The sequence below is a fragment of the Acartia tonsa genome, chromosome 9, assembly GCF_053477335.1.
Source record: "Acartia tonsa isolate MP-2025a chromosome 9, ASM5347733v1, whole genome shotgun sequence".
NCBI classification, from domain to species: Eukaryota; Metazoa; Arthropoda; class Copepoda; order Calanoida; family Acartiidae; genus Acartia; species Acartia tonsa.
In genome coordinates this window covers 9,042,646-9,055,211 of record NC_137268.1, presented here as the reverse complement: position 1 = coordinate 9,055,211, position 12,566 = coordinate 9,042,646, and positions in this window count along the sequence as shown.

The window sequence follows — 12,566 nt, the reverse complement described above, 5'->3', positions numbered from 1 at the left end:
GTATTAGTCTTTTTGTCTGAAGCTTAAGATATATAAAGTTGCTTGTCCAATTGGGTTGTTCCTTACAGGAAAAAAAAAATTATAAACTTATTGGGTTTGTTTTAAGCTATATTCCTCATCATTTGCCCCCTCCCCTCCCCCATAGAGAGTAGGGGTGAAGCAACTAGTATTGTATGTATAATTAAATAGTCTTTTAATTTCGTATGTAGTAAATTAGGTTAAGAGGGAAAATTCAAGATTGTCTAAATCAACTAAATAAATAGAGAGGGCTGAAATCAAGTAAATATTAGAGTTAACAACCTAAGACTGAAACGTCCAAAAATCTAAATTGTTCATAGAATACTAGCGGTTTCGCCCCATAGACTCTAGAGACTTTAGGGGGGGGGGGCGATTCTTTTGGTTTTTTGGGGTTGGGGTGTCCCACCCCCAAGTAAATAGCCTAAAACCACCACAGGACCAGTAGGTATATTTCCTAGAGTAGAATCCAAACAAGTCAGTGGTTACTGATAACTTAAGGGACAGACGGACAGACAGACAGACGGACGGACTGACGTACAGACATCGTTCTACTTTGTATTATAGATTATCTACTTAATGAAATAGCAAACTTCTGTATGTTCCAGCTCAAAAACAGTTATTTACTGGTATAGGATATAATAATATGATTGAATTTATATTCAGAATATCTATCCTGATTTTTGAGAAAGGGTTGTATATTTAAGAATATTGCTCAGATTCAATTCCTTTAGGCAATTCTTGGTCCCTTCATATATTGACCATTTTATATTCTACATCATATCTATCTAGCTATCTTTTTGTATTTTACTAGCAGCAACCCCCCTAGAGGCCTTTAGGAGCACTTTAGGGGAGTGGGGGTTATTTTTTTCCAGGGGCGATTTGGATCGATACCCTCTTCTCATGCAGTTATAACCATAACCAACAAAGGACCCAAAATGAGCTTTCTGTATAAAAAAAAATAAACATATTGATCCATCAGTTATCCTTCTATAAAAACACACAGACAGTCCAACATCCTATTATCCTTATAATAAAGTAACAGGATGTCTGTTTTCTGTCTGTTTGTGTGTACCGAAGGATCTCGCTAACCGCTGAACCGATCGGGTTCTCCTTAACAGGGTAACTTTTCATAGGTCCCGGGAAGGTTTGTAAATATTTGGGGGGGGAGGGTACCACTACCCTTCCTATAGAAATCACAAAAAAGTTGTAAAAAAAATTTTCGCCTAGACTTCAACAAAACATAAAGAGATATCGTTGAGACTTGAACTAAAAAAACAAACATTTAAAGTGCCACAAGAGGTCTCTAGAGGCGTAGCCGCTAGTTAGATTTACTGGATTAAAAGAATATACTTTAGACATTCAACTGCACACAGTTCATGTTAATAAGGATCATTTTCAAGTCCCAAATAAAATTCATAGAATATTTTGTAATAAATGGATTTCAATCTAAAGACGACATTTAATCAAAATATATATTTGTACAATGTTAGTAATCTTAAACTTCTGTTTAAAAATATCTTTGTAGATGTATGTAAAAATCTTTAACAAATATAATAATATATTTTTATATATCAAATGAAAAAATGTAATTTTTTTCAATGGAAAGTTTGATCAAAAACCATAAGATTAAATAAGTTTAGGTTCATCTAGCGGCAAAATTCTAAACTTATGTACTACCTTAACAAGTTGTACAACAACAACAACATGTTTTCTGGAAAGTTGCCCAAAGTTGAAATTTGTGTCAAATAGCGATGCTTTCCCTTAAATCAATTAAAAGCGTAGCTTTCCTATAATTACTATTAGGATCTGTACGTCCGTCCGTACACACGGAACGATTAGCTCTTTACGATCATTCATACTGATACATGTTAAAATTGTCCTTTAGGTATCAAACTTTCAACGTTGATTCCTGTGACTTATGTTCCGATTTAGGAAGCGTAGCAACTCGTCACGGAATGTCTTTTTAAAATATGTAAATTTTTTAACTGTTTTGACAAAAACTTTTTGTAAGATACAATTATTCTATTCATTTACTTTTTATAATTGTATCTAATTCAAAGCATCTCTATAATCATGTCATTAAAAAAGTATGTATGTCCCGTAATAACTCCTTTTTATACTACCAATATTAAAATTCTACAAATGTTATTGTTCATGTTCGTTTGTCCTACCGTTTGCATTTTCATTGATGTTGTGTCATTTCTTAGATTAATTGAGATGCTGTCCTTATATAGGCAAATCTTCTCAATGGCTTATCCCCTTGCCCTAAGGGGCTAAGCCCAATTTCCTTGAATAATGTTTAACGATCAGTTAGACCATTTTCGAGATCTTTCTTTACACAAACACACATATGTATACAATATACATAGAATAGGATAATTGATTATTTATGGGTATGTTAGTTTACTTTTCAAAGTACAGAACATTTGATGTCCTACATAAAGATACTTAGTTATTTTCACTACCTCTACAACTGTAACTTTAACTGACAATATAATTATACTTAAAAATTAAAAATAAATTTATGTGTAAGAAACAATTTCTAATGAAACTTTTCAAAAAAGTTTTAAATTTTTTTTTCCTAATATGATAGGTATGTTATCTACATTCATAAAAAAAATTAATAAAATGCTTAAACTTGATATATTAAATAAAAGGAAAGATATGATTTTTTAAAAATACCTAGTAGCAAAGATTTAAACTAAATTTAAGGTAAGTTAAATGACAACAATGAAATAAAGTATTTGGCAAAATGCCTAGCTTTCTAAAATATGTTTAGTAGCGAAGCTTATCTATAAAAGTAATAAATAAATGATGAAAAGAATTACTATTTCTGCAAATTAGTATTATTAATATAAAAGTTTGTACAATGCTAGTTTGAACCAACCAATCAAATAATTTGATAAAAGTATAAATGTTTAAATGCCAATTAATGAAAGAACGTGTTTATAAAACTTTTAATACCATTATATTATTTACATTCCAATGGCCACTCCCTCCCTGCATTTAAAACTGATTTGATATAATAAGTTGAAAAATCCCCTTCCTATAGTCTTTATCAGATATTTAGATATAAAATGAATAATTTGATATTTACAGTAATAATATGAATAATCATATTTATATTCTCCCCTCTTTTAAAAGAGATTCTCAGACTTGGGTTTATATTAGCTTAGATTACTGTGTATGACTATGGTTCAAGAATTGAAACTTTTAAATGTTAAAAATTCCAATCAATCAGGCTAAAATTTGAAATGTATTTCACCAATATTCAATGGGACATATAAAATAATATTTTTCAAGCAATAGCATTTAAATAGTATTAATTATTTTACAAGGAACAATAAATTCATAGGCGTTCAAAGCACTATGTTTTTTTGGAGGGGGGGGGGGGGGGTAGGTGCACATTTGTCTAGGAACGAGAGCGAAAGGAGGCAGTTTTTTTATACTTAACTTAGGAGCAAATTTTCCAAATGCCACCTTCAAATATACCTAGGGGGTTAAGTGTAAGGTGTTGGGTTGCGCACATTGGTCTAGGATCGAATGCGTAAAGAGGGCAGTTTTTTATGCTCAATTTGGGGGCCAATTTTATATATGCTCTCTTCAAACGCACGGCAATAAATGGATTTATGAAAAAAAATAACTTGAAAGATAAGAGTATCCATTTTAATCCAGTTCATGTATGTGTCTCATATTTTCCTTTAACATCTTGGCCTCAGATTACATGCTTATATGGACATACCAGGGATAAATGTACCTGAAATTATTTTTAAAAAATAATCACTAAACCTCTCGTGTAAAGCATGATAGGTAGTGTTAATGCTTTTAATTATCTCCGTTGACATCTTAGCCTCAGATTAATTAGATCATAATTGACCTGTTTTAGATACTTATTTCTTAACCTCTGACAACCAGCCATAAGAACTGAGTTTTATGAATATGTGAATGTAATAAAAAGAAGGGGGAATCAGATAAATTGTTGCCAGATTTTCAATATTTGTTTCCCTCTTTTGACATGCAAGAATCTCAATTATATGAAAAAAATACGAATAGTAAATTTGCAGCCTCTCCTATCAATGCCCATTTTAAAAAAAAATAGTTGCGTTCGGTATTATCCGCTTAGAAATTTTTTTTTAATTTCAAAAATTTTTATACCTACCCCCCCCCCCCCCCCTGATAGAACTATGAACTCTGGCCGCGGCGCTCGGCACCCTTGCCTGCCTAGCCGCAGTACTCGGCCCCCTAGCCTATAACCTAATCTAAGCTAAAAGAGTTGTTCTTTGCCAGAGTCATATTTCTGTGATAACATTCTATAATTTGAAAAAATTCTTAAATTTGCTAATTTTGCTGTGGTTTGACTATTTTCAACACTTCCTGTCAGTGTCACCAACTATAATTCGGTGATATTAGTATATTTTTAGCCTGCTTAAAAAGTCATTTTAATAGACATATTTTTGTGACAATTAAGATGCATATTGAAATGTTAGACCATTATTTTAAATGCATCTGGCGACACTGTTTGAAAGGGAATAATATTATTTGTTTTATTTATTTTATTTTCTGATTATTTGTATTTATCCACTGACCCCAGAACTATTTATATAAAGATATGTTTTTACGTTTCAGCAATAAAATTCAATGGATGTCTTTCTTTCTGTAATCTGTTACTACTGGAACTATGCCATTCTCCTTTATAATAATGCTTAACTTATAAGTCCTGGGAAGGTTTATGGTTATTTTGGGAGAGGTAACCTACATCCTTATAAAATAAGTACCCCTTAGATTTTTTTTTTAAGTTACAAAACAATTAAACAAAAGGTTAATTTTTTTGGTGTTATACTTTGTTTAAATTGCTTTCAAAATCTTGATTTAAATTATCAATAAATGCAAAAAAAATGCATATCATTAATATTAAAGGCTAATTCCGCCCCCCCCCCCCTTCCTTATTTTGTATAATTGGAAATAAATGGGGGTTTATAGTTCGTTTGTTTATTACATTAAGGCAAAGAAGGTTAGGCTAAATAGGCTACTAGGTAGCACTGAAGGGTTAAAGCATCGCAGTGCTACCCTAATTTTCAATTCTGTTCTCAACAGGCATACTATATGGTGAAATATAAGATTATCATAAGACTATTTTGCTGATTTAACTAGCTTTATAGTAAGAACATAGCCATAAAAATAGGGGTGAGTTTAGGAAAAGAATTCTATATATTCTCCTAATAGCTACACTGATTTTTAAACCTTATCGCACACGCATGCTTAAAAATTACATGGCATTAATACTTTTTTTTATATCAGTTCTTTTAACCGAAACTGCTTTATTTGTTTATCGGACATAATTGCAAAAAACAAAAACATTTTTTAAAATTGTTAGAATTGGCGGCTGCTATTGTATCAGCCACTAGGTTGCGGCTGCGTTGAAATTTATTTTGTAATTGAATTCAAATAATAGATGTTTGAAAATAGAGAAATAATATTTGGAACAGAAAAAAACTAATGAAATTAAATAGAGAACTGATGCTTAAACGTCTAAGGTTTTGTGTAAAGTGGTGTTTATCCCCATAAAACTTTAAAACCCCTCATTTCACTCCCCTCAAAATAAAAAGCTTGGACGTCCCTGAATTGAAGAGGAATGAAGATAATTGTATAAGATTTGAAATCATATCAATTGTTATTTAATCTAAATCTTAAAAATAGTTTTATTATAAATAAACAAGGATATTATATGTTTATAAGAAGTGCAGCATTTGTACAATTCATAGAGAAAAAAATAAAAGAGAGGAATCGAAGCAACTAGAAGACGAAAATAGGCAGTGGGCCTAGAGGCCTACTCAGCGCTGTTGCCGCGCTAAAATTTATTGCTATTCCACTACTTTTCAAATGGGAGGATTAAAAATTATTTAAAAAAATATTTTTTTACCTTTTACTATTTCCATATTTAGGGCAAGAATATTAGGTTAGATATTTTCGTTTTAATGTTTTAATTAAAAATTACATAGAATTTTATTTTTATTTAAAAAAAAATTTTTCTTGAAAGATGAATCCTTCTATTTCTAAAAAGGGGGAAATTTTTTTCATAATGAACATTCAGCTGATTCTGACCGCCCACGGCTGTTTGCTAAATATCGCTTTTCTTTTTATTCACATTATTATTTATGATTGACTTACAAAAAGCCCTGGGCGGTTTTTGATTTTCGTCTGCTTCTAAATTTAGGGATGGGGAAGTAGTATTTTACCATGAAAAAGGGGTGAGTATTCATCCTCTTATCCTTTTTCCTTATGGTACAATTATTCTATCATGACTAAAAAACTATGTTTTTGTCTGTTGGTAAAGAATTTTGAAATATCAGAAGATACGTATACACCTTACCTATAGAGTAGCTGTACAAGTAAAATGAGTAAAAAGAACGACAAATAAGGTCTTAAAAAGTCAATAATTTTTCCAAATGGCATGTTCTAGGTGAATAAAAAAGTGTATTCATATTATCAATGGCACATGCTCTTTAAATGGTGTTCATACATTGGCGTCAATTTTTTAAGTAGCGAAGATGCTTTATTTTTAAAGTATTTTAAAGCACTTGACTCAAAATATAGAATTATTATAAAATCCTTATCAAGAAGTTAAATATTAATTGATAAAACATAACAGTAAACTGTATAATACCATTGTTTACAGAATATATTGTTTCATATTCGGATATTTTAAACACTAATTTGCCCAGAAAGAAAGAATGATAAGATATCGTAGTTATAAACTAATGATAACTACAATTGCACATTATCTTTAAATAACACAGTTGTGAATTTCGAAATTTGCGGCTAAAATGTACTAAGCGCGTGTCTTATCGTAAAATTAGCAAGATGTTTTTGGATATATGTTATTGACTAGGAGACAAATGATAAGTTCGTTTTAAATTTTTAAAAATCTTGTTTGTAATATTTTTGGAAATAGTAGGGTGGGTAGAAAACCCCCATAAAGTGATCATCTAGAGAATCCAAAGCAACAGCCGCATTTTATAGGATGCAATACTCTAACACCCAAGGATATTTGGCTAAGTATCAGTAACCAGAAAACCAACACCTTGATTGCACAACCTTTGTCTGCAAGTCCTAATTGTGCATGGTAATGGATTGAGCCTGTTTAGGACCAAAGGCATTCCCCTATTGTCATTATTAGTGTCATGTGCTGGACATAGCAGCAGTAGGTACTATTTTAAACGTCTCTAGTATGAAAGATATTAGACCAAACTCGAACCGTACACCTAACAGACAGCAAGCAGGAACGCTATCATATCCACAAGTGCCGCTAAAAATAAGTGTTTAGCTGTTTTGTATGAAAGACCTAATATATTATTCTATTGTAAATTGCATCTTTTTATTCCCTCTTTATATTCCAACCTATTGATAATCTATTATACATATCAAATATAGATAGATAGAGCTAACTAGAGTTATCACATAATTTCCATAAAAAAAAGGCAATGTTGACTTTGGTCTGGTATTCTCATAGAAAAGGTCAACATTTACCATAATATAAACACATTTGGATAAAATTCTAAATACGAATTGCCTTTAGGGGCACTTTAGTAAAAAGGAGGCGGGGGGGGGGGGGGGGTGATTTTTTTTTCTCCAGAATAGTAGAGGTAAGTTTTAAACCTTTCCTGGACCTATAAGAAGCTTCAATGGCGGTCTAGCCGTTAGTGCTATCTTGAGCTTCAGAAATAAACAAACACACATCTTGTTACGTTTTTATAAAACAAGGATGACAACATCCATAAAAGCGAAGCCCTGAAACGGTAGGACAAACGGACAATAACACTTGTATAGTGTCAAAACTGAAAAATCAGAATATAAATGAATAAGAGTCAAAGCAAAATTGTGAGTTAATTTGTAGAAAAACTTCTTGATACAGGATAATGTTTATGGACATACTTACATTTTTAGGACTGGATTACAGGAATCCCCATGCAAAATTTGAAATCGATAGGACAATTCTAACACGCTTAAATTAAGAAAAAAGCTATCCATCTCAGACGTACGGATGGAACGACCCTAATTATAGAAAAGCTTCGCCTTTAAAAAAGCAACAAATAACAACTAAAACAATTTTTTTTAGTTGCCATTTGTGCATACCCTAATATAGCTCTAATGGGATAATTTGTACATATGAAATAAAAGATGATATTTTTCATTTTGCCAGGTTTCCTATTATTCCTCCAGTTTTTTTTCTACCATTTAAGTTATAGAAAAGGGATAAAAAAACGTAAAAAATATGAAGTATTTTGGTACTTGCTTACATGTGGTAGACTGGAGCACCGAAAACCTCCCCCCCCCCCCGCTTAGTTTTGACAAAAATCAAAAATAAGGGGGGGGGGTAGTTTTTTAATGTCTGGAAAACAGCAAAGAGGAAAAGGGCACGGCAAGGCAAAGACTTAACCCCCCCCTTAATTTTGAAGAAAATCAAAAATAAGGGGGGGGTAGTTTTTTCACTGTACAACACGCCAGAAAGTTGAGTGAGGTAAATCAAGTAAATCCAGTATACCAGAGGGGAAACCTTATTACAGGGATATTCATGTTTTGGGGCATAATTTCCTTATTTATTGACTGATTTTAGTAATTGATGTATCCCTGAACAGGTAGTCTTCAGGAGAATATATCAGAAGTGTTTTCATGGGGACTGAGGGGGAAAGGGGGAAAAAGGGAAGGAAGGGGACCATAGGCGTCCAAGGGGGGGGGTAATTGGGCGATTACCCCCCCAATTCAAAATTTACCCCTACCCTGGGGGTGCCGTAGGCACCCCCAACAATTTAGGAGGGGGTATTTACCCCCCCCAAACAATTTTGGGGGGTAAATACCCCCCCCAAAATAAAAAATCTGTAATAAAAAAAAATTTGCACGCTTCGCGCGCATTTTTAATACTATATATTAAATAAAATTTAAATTACCCCCCCCAAAAAATTTTACCCCGGGGGTAAATTTTTGGGGGGTAAACTAAATTTACCCCTGCCAACAGATTTCAGGGGGGGTAATTACCCCCCCCAAGCAAATTTTACCCCCGGGGAAAAAATTTTGGGGGGGGTAAAAAAAATTTGCGGCGCGCTTCGCGCGCCATTTTACCCCCCCCAAACACGAATTACCCCCCCCCCTAAAAATTTTTTAACCCCCCAAAATAAAAAGCTTGGACGCCCCTGAAGGGGACAATTTCTTTACTTTTCACCATAGACTTTTTATTTATTGTCCAAATTTAGTGATTGATGTGTTTTTGGAAAGGTAATCTTTAGGGGAATACATTAGAAGTCTTTTTACAGGGAAGGGGAAATAGGGGAAAGGGGAAAAAGGGAGGGAAGGGGACTATTTCTTTACTTTTAACCATAGACTTGTTATTTATTGTCCAAATTTAGGGATTGATGTATTTTTGGAAAGGTAATCTTTAGGGGAACACATTAGAAGCCTTTATATAGGGAAGGGGGGTAGGGGAAAGGGGGAAAAAAGGGAAGGAAGGGGACAATTTCTTTACTTTTCACCATAGACTTGTTATTTATTGTCCAAATTTAATGATCAATATATTTTTGAGGTATTATGACAAACCCTAGATACATTAAACAGTAGATGAACAATTGCTAAGCAGACAAACACTAGACACAACATAAGCTAGATATTACAAACGCTAGAATACAACAAAGGCTAGATTTTTCTAAAAGTGACAAACAATAGAAACAGGCCTAAGGCAAATGAAAGAAAAAATCTGGCCTTATCCTCTTAAGAAAATTTTGATCAATCTTAAAAATTTTGGTAACCGCTCCCCCCCCTACAGAGTTTGAATTCAATCTAAGTCTTTGCCTTGCCCTGCACTTTTCCTCCTTGCCGTTTTCCATACATTATAGGCAAAGCAGAGATTGAATTCAATCTAAGTCTTTGCCTTGCCCTGAACTTTTCCTCCTTGCCATTTTCCAGACATTATAGGCAAGGCAGAGTTTGAATTCAATCTAAGTCTTTGCCTTGCCCTGCACTTTGCCTCCTTGCCGTTTTAAAGACATCATAGGCAAGGCTAATAGTGTAAATAGGGAGAAAATAAGGGGGAGGGGGGCCAGGTAAAGCTTTAAATTTTGTGCGCTGGTGAGTCTGAATAAGTTTGAATTTGAGGAACTCACTTCCTTTAACATTTCCACCAATCATGTTGTGTGTTTAAAAAGTTTAAATAAAGATAGTGTAACTATCATTGTGACTTTTTTTTGCGCGCACTGTTGATGAGAGATGTTTGTTGTCGGGTGGGTACTCAAATTTTTAAAATTTCAAAAAACTTTTAGGTTAGGTAAGGTTAATTTATAGACTAGGGAGCTGAGCACTGCAGCCACATATGTTTGTTGTTGATGGTACTTTAATTTTCAAAATTTCAAAAAACTATTTTATGTTAGGTTAGGTTAGGTTATAGACTAGGGAGCTGAGCGCTGCGGCCACAGATGTTCATTGTGGGGGGTACTCTAATTTTCAAAATTTCCAAAAACTATTTTAGATTAGGTTAGGTTAGGTTATAGGCTAGGGAGCTAAGCGCTGTGGCCACAGATTTAGAGTACCCCCCACAATGAACATCTGTGGCCGCAGCGCTCAGCTCCCTAGTCTATAACCTGATAACCTGTTCAGGGATACATCAATTACTAAAATCAGTCAATAAATAAGGAAATTATGCCCCAAAACATGAATATCCCTTTAATAAGGTTTCCCCTCTGGTATACTGGATTTACTTGATTTACCTCACTCAACTTTCTGGTGTGTTGTACAGTGAAAAAACTACCCCCCCCCCCACCTTATTTTTGATTTTCTTCAAAATTAAGGGGGGGGGTAAGTCTTTGCCTTGCCGTGCCCTTTTCCTCCTTGCCGTTTTCCAGACATTAAAAAACTACCCCCCCCCCTTATTTTTGATTTTTGTCAAAACTAAGCGGGGGGGGGGGGCTCGGTGCTCCGGTCTTTACATGTAAGCAAGCACCAGTATTTTCTTATTTGTTGGCTAAACAACTTTGGGAAATTTTATTGAATTTTTATTAGCTGGCTTATTAAGATGAGTTTCCAAACATTTTAACCACTAATTATGATCTACAGAAGGGGTAATTTGTGTATCATCTTTGGATGTCTATCAATTTGTCGGCCATTGTCTTATCCTTTTAGATCACTGCCTTTTTGGATTCTATACTAAACATATATCTTTATGTTTACCAGGAATCTTAAAATACATCAATAATAATTAATCTCCAATGATAAACAAATACCCCCTCAAATATCTAGATTGAACCATCCTGTTAATAAAAGTTCCCACAGTTTTTAAGCCCTTCCCCCTTCCCCATAAACAAAGTTTTGGGTGCCGCAGAATATTTGGAAATACAAAAGATTACCCCCAACCACCAAAAAAAATTTTCTGTTGTTACAAAACTTTCAAGTTTAACAAAGCAAAAATCCTTATCTCAGTCCCTGATAATTGTGTTCAATAAATAAAACAGAATCCTTTAACAAAACAATATTTTTTTCATGTTTAAAAAGCGTAACACAATCTATAATCAGTTACATTCGTTTTCAATTTGTCATGCAAGCTTTTTTTGAGACTTTACTGAAGGAATTATCTCTGTGTCCTTAAGAGCTCTTAAATGGCTGAATTGGTGGGTTCCAGCAATCTTAGAAAATAGTTTAGAGCTACCTGTTATACGAAAGAACAATGTTTTAAAGAATAAGTGATCAAAACTTAACTTAGAATAGCTTTACTTTTTGTAATTGTTTATTAGAATATTCCAACTCAATTCACGAAACCTCGCGAATATTCAGAATATTCACGCAACCTCATTCATGGATAGAATATTTATAAATGAATATTAAAAGGTTTCGTGATTTTTTTGCCTGTTTAATAAAGAACATGGTTTTGTTTATTAAAAGAAGACTTTAAAAAAGCAGCAGCTCAAATTAAAATTTTTGTTAGGCATCGAACTTTTAAAGTGAAGGTACAAAAGTAACCATTTTTCCCTCAGGGCTCCAAGAAGCCTCTAGAGGCATAGCCGGAACTAAAAAATAATTTAAAGAACAATTAACAAACAACAATTTATGAATTTTCCTATATGTGTATTTTACAAAACTATTGATGTATTTACATAATTTAAACTTTATTTGTAAATTACTGATATGTTTTGATTTAAATGCATATTATCTGACAATATTCAATTTATATTAAAAGACAATCATATTTATGATCAAAATTGTTTTTTAAACATAAAACTTATAAAATATAGCATAATTTTAAAAAATTTCTGAAAATTAAAGTCATTTTTGTATAAAGATTAATGGATATAAAATAACATTATACATGGATATTTTGACAAGGGAAAAAAGGTTGCTAATATATTATGCACATCATTTATTGGTCAGTTCGTTCATCTGGAGGGGATGGGGTTAAGGGGGTTGATGGAGAAAATCGTTTTAATATCCACTGGATTAGAACCGGTTTTAAGCCATACTGAAAAATTATGTATCGTGTCATATTACATCCAGTTTTTCTACAAATATAAAAT